This window comes from Phyllostomus hastatus, unplaced genomic scaffold, assembly GCF_019186645.2.
Source record: "Phyllostomus hastatus isolate PE091 unplaced genomic scaffold, TTU_PhHast_1.1 phas_contig_1, whole genome shotgun sequence".
Classification (NCBI taxonomy): Eukaryota; Metazoa; Chordata; class Mammalia; order Chiroptera; family Phyllostomidae; genus Phyllostomus; species Phyllostomus hastatus.
The window spans coordinates 36,447,760-36,460,350 of NW_025333498.1; the positions used below are offsets into that span (position 1 = coordinate 36,447,760).

Genomic DNA, 12,591 nt, shown 5'->3' on the forward strand with positions numbered 1-12,591 from the left:
CCGATATTTTGAGATCATTATCAGAGGAATATTCTTTATTCTTTGTGATACAGCATTGTGTAGAATACAGTCATCATGGTAGACTTGAACTGCTATCCTTGGAAAGGACTGTAAGGTTGGCCCTTGGCTGGAATCTGGAAACTTAGATTTCGGAGGTTCCCAACATAAACTGGTAAGAGAGTACCTCACTAAACTGTTTATAGAACCAATATAGTTTTTGCTGAACACTTGCTTTTCCTCCTGGGAGTCAGAGTTTCAGCAGGGCATGGCTATGTGATTAGCCCCCAGCAGAAACCCTGGGCACTGAGTCTTGAGCTTCTGAGGTTGGCAACATTTCACACATGTTGTCACAACTCAATGCTAAGGGATAAAGCATATAAATATATAATATAAGCTTTATTTATACAGCATATCCCTGTGTGACTCAATGGGAGACGATCCTGGGGAAGCCTGTGTCTGGTTTTCCCAGACTATGCCCAGGTGCCTTTTCCCTTTGCTGATTTTGTTCTACAATGTTCATACTCCTTTACCATGAGTACACCTATATACTGAGTCCCTTGAGCCCTTCTAGAAAATCACTGTACCTGGGGTAGTCTTGTGGATCTCTATACAACCCAAATATCGACAAATTTAAGAAGATCTACTTTTAGACAAAATATATTGCAGGTCTTATACATGATCAGATTGTAGTTCATCTAGATATGAGGATGTATATACCATGTATGATTCAAGAAACTATATATATAAAAAAGCTATGGTTGCGGAATTCTTATGGATGAAAAGATTACACAGACAAACAGGTTAACTTGGAGCACAGCCCATAGATAACAGATTGATTCTGTTCCTTAATTATATAAATCTCTCTTTTGTACAAACATGAAAATATTAGAACATGCTCTAGGTATTTTAACTACTAAAAAAACATTATCTATAAAACGTATCCCTTAAATAAGAAAAAAAAAAGCTTTCTTGTGTCAGAGCAATTACAGTTCTCAAATAGGAAGTCAAAATAGCCTGAGATCTCCTACTAGAACTTATAATCTAATGTTGGCACATGAACTAAATCACTATTGCTAGCAGAAACCACTCAATATTTTTAACTTGTTAATTCTTATTCTCTTTTCATTAAATGAAATACTAGTGTAGCACACTAAATCCAGTAACTCCATAACCCTATGAAAGAGAATCCCATACTTGTGCTTCTGTAATTCAAGATGCTGATGATCAAAAATGAACTTCTGACACTATCGTACCAAATCCGAACTCAATATTATTAGATTTTTTATTAAAATTATGAAAATATCAGGCTTGATGTATAAAAAATAGTCTTGTCTCTTATAAAACCCAACTTTGTACCAAAAGCCAAAAATTATTCAAGTGAGTGAATGATGATCCTTTCTAGGGCATATTAGATTGTCACTATAAAAAAGTATGTGTATATATGAATATACGTATATACATAAGTGTATATGTATCTATATATAAAAGTATATATATAGATTAAGATTGGTAAGCTTTTAGAATAATTTACTTTTTAAAATATTTTTATTTATTTATTTTTAGAGACAGGGAAAGGGAGGGGAAGATGGAGGGAAACATCAGTATGAGAGAGAAACAATGATTGGTTGCCGTTTGCATGTGTCCCAACTGGAGATCAGGCCCCCACCCCAGGCATATGCCCTGACAGGGAATTGAACCGGCGATCAAACCAGGGACCTTTTGCTTCACGGGATGATGCCCGACCAACTGAGCCATGCTGGCCAGGGCAATAATTCCCCTTTTTAAAAAGATATACAAACACAGTCTCTTTAAAATTGAGATAACAAATATATCAATTACTTGACATCATCATGTTAAAATAATTGCTTCATAAATCTACAGATTCACAAAAAAGTTATTATAGAAATTAATATACTATACTACAATTACTATAGAAAACTTTATGTATATTAAAGAAATACATGAACAGATCTTCGTGGCAAACAGATTTCTCTGATTAAAGCCCTTGTACAGGACATCATATAAAACAACAAAAATGTTAACAATAAATCCATGTAGAAGTTCAAAGATACCATCATAGATTCACAAAATCTGGACACTCAAATTCAGAAAATAATCATTGAGAATGATCACATTATAAGATCCATGAGGATGAAATCTGGCAAGTCCAGAATGGGCACTTGATAGCACCCAAATGAATGCTTGCAGAAATCTTTCATGAAATAACCCATCCACAGTAGGAACAAACTGTCCACAGAATCTAACTTTTATGGGACACCTTCTAGGACAGAGGATTTAAGCCAGTTCATGTCCTGTCTGGAACCAGATTAACCAGGAAATGTTGTAAAGGTAGGGCATAGGCTAGGATCACACCCTACAAGATCCTCTGAGCGTCACTCAATGAATTGTATCAATTGCTTCCCTCCCTCTTATGAATACATACTTTAATAGTAATTGGTATTTAGGATAGATTAAGACATATCCTATTGAACAGCCACCACATTGACAGTGGTTAAAATACCATTAGATCTAGTAGTGATCTACGTAGGGCATTTCATCTTATGTATCCAGTAATGTAGAAATACATTTAACTTGGCAGTTATTCATGAAATTTTATATACATAGAATTTTGCTCTTTACTTCAAAATTTAATTATGTATATAACTGACAATCTTCTAGAAAAATATAAAGGACCTTAACATAACCAAGACCACATCTGTTAGAGAGATGTGATTCTAAATTTTATTCTCAATTCTAAATTGAAATTCTCCAGAGAACCTCCAGAAGTTGATGGTTCCTGAAAATTGACTGCTGATTCAAGATCTTGAAATAAACTGGCAATTACACACTGTAGAATGTGTCTGCCCAGAACTACCAGAACAGTGTTCTTTTGTATGTCTATTCTTCTTTCCCAAGTACAGTTCACATTCAATATTATATTAGTTTCAGGTGTACAGTGTAGTGATTAAACATTTACATAACTTACAAGGTGATCTCCTAATAAGCCTAGTACCCATCTGACATCACACTTAATTATTACAATATTATTGATATATTCCTTATGCTGTACTTTTACATTTCCCTGTCACACTTGCTTAAACACATTTATTTATTCATACTTCTTTCTGTACTGATTTAAAGTTGTATACTTTGACTCTATCTGTCATGCTTCCCTAACCATTAATAATCATGTGCTTAGACACAAGCTTTACTAAAAAAATCACAAACTCTCTCCAATAAAAACAGAAATAAATAATAAATAAATAACATTTTTAATGTTGAAAAAATTAAAAATAAAAACACTTTCATAATTTTGTAATTTAGCTCTATTAAGCTTTGGTAATACAACCAATTTGAAAAATAATATGAAGGTATGCTATGTCAAAAAATATAATTGTATTATAATAAGTTATATTATAATGCATGTATTAATAATTACATTAATATGATATACAATATATTGGCTAACAATATATTAAAATACATCATATAAAATTACATTATTATTATTTACAATAATGAAGAAAAATGTTCTTTTGCTGGGGGAGGGGGATAAAATTATTCTTGGGCTGTAGCAGTAACTGTTTCTTATAACCACACCCAGAAACAGTATTTCTACAACTTCAGTAAAATTAAACATATCTCTTAGGCACTTCCTGGATATTTTCTCTTATGTGGGAATCAGTTTCTTCAATGCTGACTCAGAACCAGGGTTAACCAATCTACAGGACAGTCCATGAGCATAATTCCCAAAACTCTCAATGAAGTATAGATTTTTAAAAAAGAGTCATCTGAAAGATAAAGTCCTTTCTGGGAAAAGTTTCCCAAGGGTGTTTTCCCACCATCCAGAGGCACAGCTGAAGGAAGCAATCCTTTAGACTGGCTGAGAATAGAATACTGTAAGGTTTTTTTCTGGCCCACCAGCAATGAGTCTGTGCCATTTCTACAACTTCTTCTTGCACAGAGAATAACATGTTAGGTGAGACAAAGACAATCTATATGTATCTAAAAGAAAACACAAACTGACTTAAGAGTCAGGCAGTCAATAAGCCTTGTTTTATTCATCAGACCTGTGGACTCTTGGTTCATGTTGTGAAGTATCTTCCTTCCCTTTTTGAAATGACAGCTACCTCTAGTTTACCTGTTTGTCCCACTGTTGTTTAATGTCTGTTGTCCAAAATAGTAGATATTTCTGCACAGGCACTGTGCTAACAGTGATTCAACAATTGATTCAAAGGCAAAATCAAGATAAAAATCACAATAATCAATGTGCAAACTGAAAATCCTATCTCCACAAAGGAAACCTCACATTCAAAAACAATCAACCACAGTTGTATAGCAGCAGCTAGTGGCGAACAGCAAGGCCAGAAGCCCTTGTTCTGCCCTCCCTCTGCCCCTCTGGCTCACTTCTGCCTACCTGTCCTTAGTTGCCAGACCCAGGTCCAGGCTCTCACCAGGTCATTCTCATCTGGTTGAAACTAGAGGGCCACGAAGATGCCTGCTTACCACTCTTCTCTCATGGACCCCGACACCAAACTCATTGGAAACAAGGCACTCTTTCCCATCAGAGAGTCAGGTCAAAGGACCTGCCCCTAGAGAGACAAAACCTACAGATAATGTGGATGAAGCCATCTATGACTTCAAGGCCAATGTCTTCTTCAAAAACTATGAAATTAAGAATGAAGCTGAGCCCTGGCTGGTGTAGCTCAGTGGATTGAGTGCGGGCTGTAAACCAAAGTGTCGCAGGTTCAATTCCCAGTCAGGGTACATGCCTGAGTTGCAGGCCATGACCCCCAGCAACCACACATTGATGTTTCTCTCTCTCTCTATCTCCTTCCCTTCCCTCTCTAGAAATAAATAAATAAAATATTTTTTAAAAAATCAATGTTAAAAAAAAAGAATGAAGCTGATGGAACCTTGATATGCATAACTCTCTAAATTTCTGAGTGTTTCCAGAAACTCCAAAAGTGCAATTCTGAAAGCCAAGGCAAGAAATAAAGGTATTGTATACACTGGGAATCATTAATTTTCCCATTCCTGAAGAGCCTGATTTTCTACTTAATACAGTTTATGCCAACCCTGCAACGAAACAGGACGGCAAAGAGATGAGGACCTATTTATAGCATCCAAGGCAAGAGACTGGACCAAGACTTTGTGAGACAGTTTTTGACCTTTGGAATGATAAACCCATCAGGGAGTGGATTTGCTTTGTGAAGAGGTAATTCATGAATAAGAGTTTCTCAGGGCCTGGACTGTAAGGGGAGCTTGGGTAGACACTGCTTCCACAGCTGTGGGCAGCATTTTACAGCAAGATGTACACTGTTCTTTGTCTTTATTTCACCAAGTTTTATGCAGAAGAGAGAAGAGAACATGATTACTTGAAAGTTCATTATCAAGAATTTTGGGGGGGAGGGAAGAATAAGTTGGCAAAGAGTTATTTGACATTTTCTGCAGTAGTAAGCTGGTGCTTAATAAATAATAAAAAAGAAATTTCTAACAATAACAACAACAACAACAAAAGCAGTGGTGAAGATCTGGACTTAGGGTCTCTGTTTCAGCTTTGACTGAATGAGGACCAAAAGAGAGGACTGAGAATAAAACAGTCCCCACAAATGTAGGAAAAAACTGCTTGTTCAGGAGCCATGATAACATGTAACCATTAGAACTGGTCTTAAACCTGTTGAATTGTTCAACAATTCACCTCAGTGAATACAGTTTAAAAGTCAGCTAACCTGCATCAGCTCATCACTTTGAAAGTCTGCCAGTGAGGTATGAACTCATTGCAGTAAACATGCCTTGGAGTGCCAAACAATCAACAACAGTGTCACCTCACTAACCACACTTCTACTGATGACATTAATCCACATAGACCTCTGAAAATATGTCAATCCTAAAAGTCTTATAAAAATCCTTTCCTGCCCTGACTGGTGTGGCCCAGTGATTGAATGTCGGCCTGTAAACCAAAAGGTTATAGGTTCGATTCCCTGTCAGGGTACAAGTCTGGGTTGCAGGCCAGTTCCCCTGTTGGGGGTGACTGAGAGACTGCCCATTCTCTCTTCCTTTCTTTGTTTCTTTCCCTCTCTTTCTCCTTCCCTTCCCCTATCTCTAAAAATAAATAAATAAAATCATTTAAAAAATCCTTTTCTGTGGTAAACAATGAATTCAACATTTTTGTATATCAGATATTGAGTGTTGATCTTATTACATGAAAAATATGACTATTCTTAAAGGATGCATGCACATGAACTATTGAGAGTAAAATATGAGGTATCTGCAACTTTAGATGGCTCAGAAAAGTTCATTTATATGAAAGAGAGATAAAGCAAATGTGGCAAAATGTTAATATTTTGTTGGTAAATCTAGGCAACAGTTTATTATAGTAGTCTATAACTCTTCTGTAAATTTAAAATATTTTTCAAAATTAAAAAACATAAACAAGAATGGTGACATAAGTAAGATGGCAGAATAGGAAGTTCCAGGTCCTTGTTCTGCCATGGAGAAGCTGAGTTAACAAATGACACTTATATGTGACAAATTACCTTAGTGAGAACTCCACAACGCAGTTAATGGGTTGCAACACCCCAGGTGAGTGCAAAGCCAAGAAGAGATCTGTGTAATCAGGTAGGAAGTTTTCTCCCATTGTCTGTCCTAGCCCTTACCCTTCTAAGCATAGCACCATGCTAGCTATCTAAAGAAAACCCCTAACTCCCAGCTTCTTTCTGGGGAGGGAAAGAAAAGATGGAATGTGTATCTAATGTTCTGGCTTTTCAGTGGGCTGCTCAAAGGGTTGGTGTCTTCCTTGCCTGACTCAGACTACTGATAGGAAGGGAGGTATACTTTGGATGCTCAGTTACGGGTAGCTGAGAACAATGACCAGTGCCATAGCTTGTTACAGCTCAAGAAAGACTGCAGTAGTGCAGAGAAACACTAGGGGGGAGAGGAAATGATGGGCGCCTGAGATGACACAGGGGCAAATCTCCTTATCTGTGAAATTAGATCCATAAACCCTGAGAACACAAATCACCAGAAAAGGTTTGAGCAGTCCCCAGAATCTCTAGATAAGCTGACTGGCTTTTCAAATGCCTAAATCTCAACAAATGGGCACAAGGCATATAAAGAAATAGGAAAACGTGGCCAAATCCCAGGTACAACAAAACAAGAAAAACAAGAGAATAGCTAAAATGATCTTGAAAAATAAGCAGAAATTTGCAAAACTTTCTATTTCAAAAGTTGTTATAAAGCTACAGTAATCAAGAAAATGTTGTATTGGTATAAAGGTGGACCTACAGGTCAATGGAACAGAACAGAGTACAGAAATAGACCCACATGGTCAATTGAATTTCCTCAAAGATGCTTATGCAATTCAGTGGGAAAAGAGACAATTTTTAAAAAAACAATGCTAGAACACCTGGATATCTATATGCAAAACAAAAAAAAAGAGGAAAAAGAAATTTGAGTTACCTTATAGCATACAGAAAATTAACTCACATTAATGGACTTAAATGTCAAAGGAAAACCTATAAAATTTTTGGAGGAAAATATAGGAGAAAATCTTAGCAACTTTGAAATAGACAAATATTTTCTACATAGCCATAAACTTACAACTTTTATATACAGGCTTCCAGTAAAGATGGCAAAGTAGGTAAATGCAGTACTCACATTCTCCCATTACCACATCAAAATCAAAACTAAATTATAGAACAACCATCAATGAGACCACCTGAAGTGTAACTGAAGTCCTGTAAATAAGACTATGAGAAGAAGAAGCCACATTGAGCACTGGCCAGGTGGCTCAACTGGTTGGATCATTGTCCTGTACACCAAAATGTTTTGGGTTTTATCCCCCATCAGGAAACATACCTAGGTTGTGGGTTTGATTCTCAGGGCACGTATGGCAGGCAACCAATTGATGTTTCTCTCTCACATCAGTGTTTCTCTCACTGCCCCCTTTCTCTCTCTCTAAAATCAATAAACATATCCTTCTGTGAGGATTAGAAGGTGGAGGAGGAGGAGGAAGAGGAGGAGGAAGAGGGAGAAGGAGGAAGAGGAGGAGGAAAAAAAGAATAGATAAAAAAATTCAAAAACTCATTGAATGGGGCATATAGTCTATGCATTTTGTGTAAATTATACCTGCTTAAAAATAAAACAAATCTTTAAAAAGTAATTCAGTCTTCTTTCTTAAAAACAAAAGTTATGGACTTCCGGCAAGATGGAGGCATAGGTGGACGCACCGTACCTCCACACACAACCAAGATTAGAACAACCATAATTTAGAGGCAGAATAACACCCAGAACTGATAGAGAATTTATCTGAATGGAAGTCGGACAGCCAAGAAGTTGAAGTAGACCCCTTCATCCAGACCGGTAGGCGGGGCGGAGACTAGCAGCTGGGGTGCGGGTTGCAGCAAGGGTCGCGGCGCGGAGAGCAAAGAGCAGTGGATGCATAGGACAACAGGGAGCAGAGCGCGTGGGGCATCCGGGGCACGCAGGATTGCAGCGGGTCAACCCTGAGTACACAAGTGGCAGATGGTGGACCCAGTGAGGCAGTGATTGTGGACTGGGACAGAGCACACAGCCCAGGATTCCAGGGAAGGGACTATGGTCCCGGGAGACCAGAGCCACCACCATTGTTCCCTCCCGCCCCCACATACAACATCACAATCTAGCGACTGGGGTGCCCAGCTCTGGTGAACACCTAAGGCTCCGCCCCTCACCGTAACAGGAGCGACCAGACAAAGAGAGAGAGAGAGAGAGAGAGAGAGAGAGAGAGAGAGAGAGAGAGAGAGAGAGAGAGAGAGAAAGAGACATGTCTCAAACAGAAAAACAGATCAATGCCCCAGGACTCATCCTTTCTGAGCGACTAAGAGATAGCCAATCTATCAGATGCACAGTTCAAAACACTGGTGATCAGGAAGCTCACAGAATTGGTTGATTTTGGGCACAAATTACATGAAAAAATGCAGGTTACCATAAAAGAGATGAAGGGAGATGCTCAGAGAACCAATAGTGATGGGAAGGAAACTGGGATTTAAAACAATAGAGTGGACCAGAAGGAAGAAAAAAACAATCAAACAGGAAAGAATGAAGAAATAAGAATTCAAAAAAGTGAGGAGAAGCTTAGGAACCTCCAGGACATCTTTAAACGATCTAACATCCAAATTATAGGGGTACCAGAACGGGAAGAGGAAAAGCAACAGATTGAACACATATTTGAACAAATAATAAAGGAGAATGCCCCATTCTGGCAAAGGAAATAGATTTCCAGGAAATCCAGGAAGCTCAGAGAGCCACAAAGAAATTGGACCCAAAAAGAAACACAGCAAGGCACATCATTACATTAGCCAAGGTAAAAATGAAGGAGAGAATCCCAGAAACAGCAAGAGACAAGGAAACAGTAACCTACAAAGGAGTTCCCATCAGACTGTCAGCTGATTTCTCAAAAGAGACCTTGCAGGCAAGAAGAGGCTGGAAAGAAGTATTCCAAAGCATGAAAGGCAAGGACCTACATCCAAGATTGCTCTATCCAGCAAAGCTTTCATTTAGAATGGAAGGGCAGATAAAGTGCTTCTCAGATAAGGTCAAGTTGAAGGAGTTCATCATCATCACCAAGCCCTTATTATATGAAATGTTAAAGGAACTTATCTAAGAAAAAGATAAAAAACATGTACAGTAAAATGACAGCAAACTCATAATTATTAACAACTATACCTAAAACAAAAACAAAAACAAACTAAGCAAACACCTAGAACAGGAAGAGAACCACAGAAATGGAGATCACATGGAGGGTTAGCAACAGGGGAGTGGGAGGAGGAGAGAGGGGAAAAAGGTACAGAGAATAAGTAGCATAGATTGTAAGTTGAAAATAGATAGGGGGAGGGCAAGAATAGTATGGGAAATGTAGAAGCTAAAGAACTTAAAAGTATGACACATGGACATGGCTAAAGGGGGGGTATGGGTGGGAGAGGGGTACAGGGTGGAGGGGAGTGAAGGGGGGAAAATGGGACAACAGTAATAGCATAATCAATAAAATATATGAAAAAATACCTTAAATGCAGAGTATTAAATGTTTCGATCAAAAGATAGAGGGTGGCTGAATAAGAAGACAAAACTCTCATATATGCTGTGTACAAGAAACTCACTTCCGATCAAAGACATACACAGACTGAACATAAAGGGATGGAAAAAGATATTTTATGAAAGTGGAAATGAAAAAAAAAAAGCAGGGTAGTAGTACTTATACCAGACAAAATAGACTAAAACACAGACTATAACAAGAGACAAAGAAGGACCCAGCAATTTTACTTCCAAGTATTTATCTGAAGAAGCCTAAAACACTAAATTAAAAAGACATCTGCATCTATATGTTTATTGCTGTGTTATTTATAATAGCCAAGATATGGAAGCAATCTAAACACGCATCAATAGGTGAGTGGATAAAGAAGTGGTGTATATATACAATAAAATGTGACTCAACCATTAAAAAAATGGAATCTTGCCATTTGCAATGACGGATGGACTTAGATGGTGTGCTGAGTGAAAAAAGTCAGAGAAAGACAAAGACCAGGTGACTGCACTTATATGTGGAATCTAAAAAACAAAATAAACAGACAAGTGGAACAGAAACAGACTCATAAATACAGAGAAGAACATTTTGATGTGTACCAGATGGGAGGAGGTTTGGCAGGATGGATGAAAAGATAAAGGGATTAATACTCTATATATTTAACAGATGGGTACTAGATTGTCAGAGGAATCACTTTGTAAGTTTTGTAAATGTCTAATTATTATGTTGTATACCTGAAACTAATGTAATATTGTATATCAATTGTATTTTAAAAATAAAAATTTATTTAAAGAGCTTAAAACTTTTGCTCTTCAAAAAACACTGTTAGGAGTAACGCAGACACTGGCCCGCAGTGTCCGAGGCATTATAGATGAGACGAGAGACAAATTCACATGGGCTACCGAGTCCTGTGAGGAAAAGGGACGGCAAGGACCCTCTCTCAAGAGGAGAGCGCCCCTACCCTTGCGTTGACAAGCTTTTATTGGGTTCATTTTGCACAAGAATACAGGTAAAGCTCATTAATCATTATCAGGCAGTAAGAATCAAACATACAAAGGACTCTGAGGGCCTATTTTGAGTCAGGTCAGGTAGCTGAAGAGCCATAAAACTTTGAGGAACAAACTCACTTCTTGCTTGGACCCTTATCATTTAATTGAGAGCATTTTAAACAAAGCAAATTTCACAGTATTTTACATACTCTTTCTTAGGTCTGATTGCTCTAGGGAACCCGCCCTTTCCAGCACAGGGCGGCACCCACCACTGGCATTATTTCAGTCTTCAGGCATTGTTTCAGGCTTAAGTCAGGCAGGGGAAGTAAGGCAGCCAAGAGATTAGGAGACTTCCTGGAGACAGAATGAGGAATCAGGCTATGTCAAAGCTGAGGGGCAAGAGTCCATTACCCCCTTTTGCTATAGCCCTCCAAATCCTTCCCTGGGGCCTCCACATGATCATGCCTGTCTTTGGTCATCCCCCCTTGGGGAATCTTACCCATCATTGGCTAGCCGATCAAGCACTGGGGGCCAGGCAGAGTGAAGTAAAAGAAGCAGAAGTGGTGCCCCTGCCAGGGAGATAAGCTTTGTCTCCTTAGCGGCTTATGGTCCAAAGGTCACTCACTCAGCCTTAGCCATGTGGGGGTTACAGCTTCTGAAACCAGGCAGGGCAGTTCCTGATGCATGGGTCACTGGTCAGCAGTGATCACGGAACGCTGTGGATAGCTGGTCGAAATGCGAGAAAAAACATGCACAGAGACAGACTAGTTTCTGTGGAAAAGTAGGGACGGGATGGCCACCCCCTCTAGTGGGGAGCGCACTGATTTACTGTCCAAACCTGCTTTAATTGGTCTCATTTTGCATAATAATTCAGGTAAAGTACATTACTCATACAAGGAAGTAAGGAACAATAGATAACAAGGAACTCTGCGGGTCTATTTTGAGTCAGGGTCAAAGAACTGTAAGACTCTGAGGAACAAACTAACTTCCTCCTTGGACCCTTCTCATTCAACTGAGAGCATTCTAAACAAAGAAGGTTTCACAGTAATTTACATGTTCTTTCTTAGGCCTGATCACCTGGGGAATCCGCCCTTTTCAGCACAGATCTGCACCACCCTGTCATTGTTTCAGGCTTAGGTGGAGCAAGGGAACTAAGGCAACCAAGAGATAAGGAGATTTTCTCTCAGACGGTGAGCACTCAGGCTATGTCGAAGCCTAGGAGCGAGGGTCCATCACCCCCTTTTGCTGTAGCCCCCAAAGTCCTTCTTTTGGGGGCCTCCCACATGATCGTGCCTGTCTTAGATCATTCCCCCCTTGGGGAATCTTACCCGTCTTTGGCTAACCGACCAAGCTTTGGGGTTCAGTTATGAATGAAGCAGCAGAAGCAGTGCTCCTGCCAGGAAGATAAGCTTTTGTCTCCTCGCTGGCTTACGGTTCCAAGGGCGTTCCCTTAGCCTTAGCCTAGGCAGGGGTTACAGCTTCTGATACCAGGCAGAGCAGTTCCCAACAAGTTCCCAACAAGGAGAATGAAAGAATAGA

The 12,591-nt window shown here is 39.0% G+C and overlaps 1 pseudogene; it reads left to right on the forward strand.

Annotated features, from left to right (window-relative positions):
* The first annotated feature begins 4,494 nt into the window (after positions 1-4,494).
* On the forward strand, positions 4,495-5,258 carry LOC123824695 (annotated as a pseudogene).
* The last annotated feature ends 7,333 nt before the right edge of the window (positions 5,259-12,591 follow it).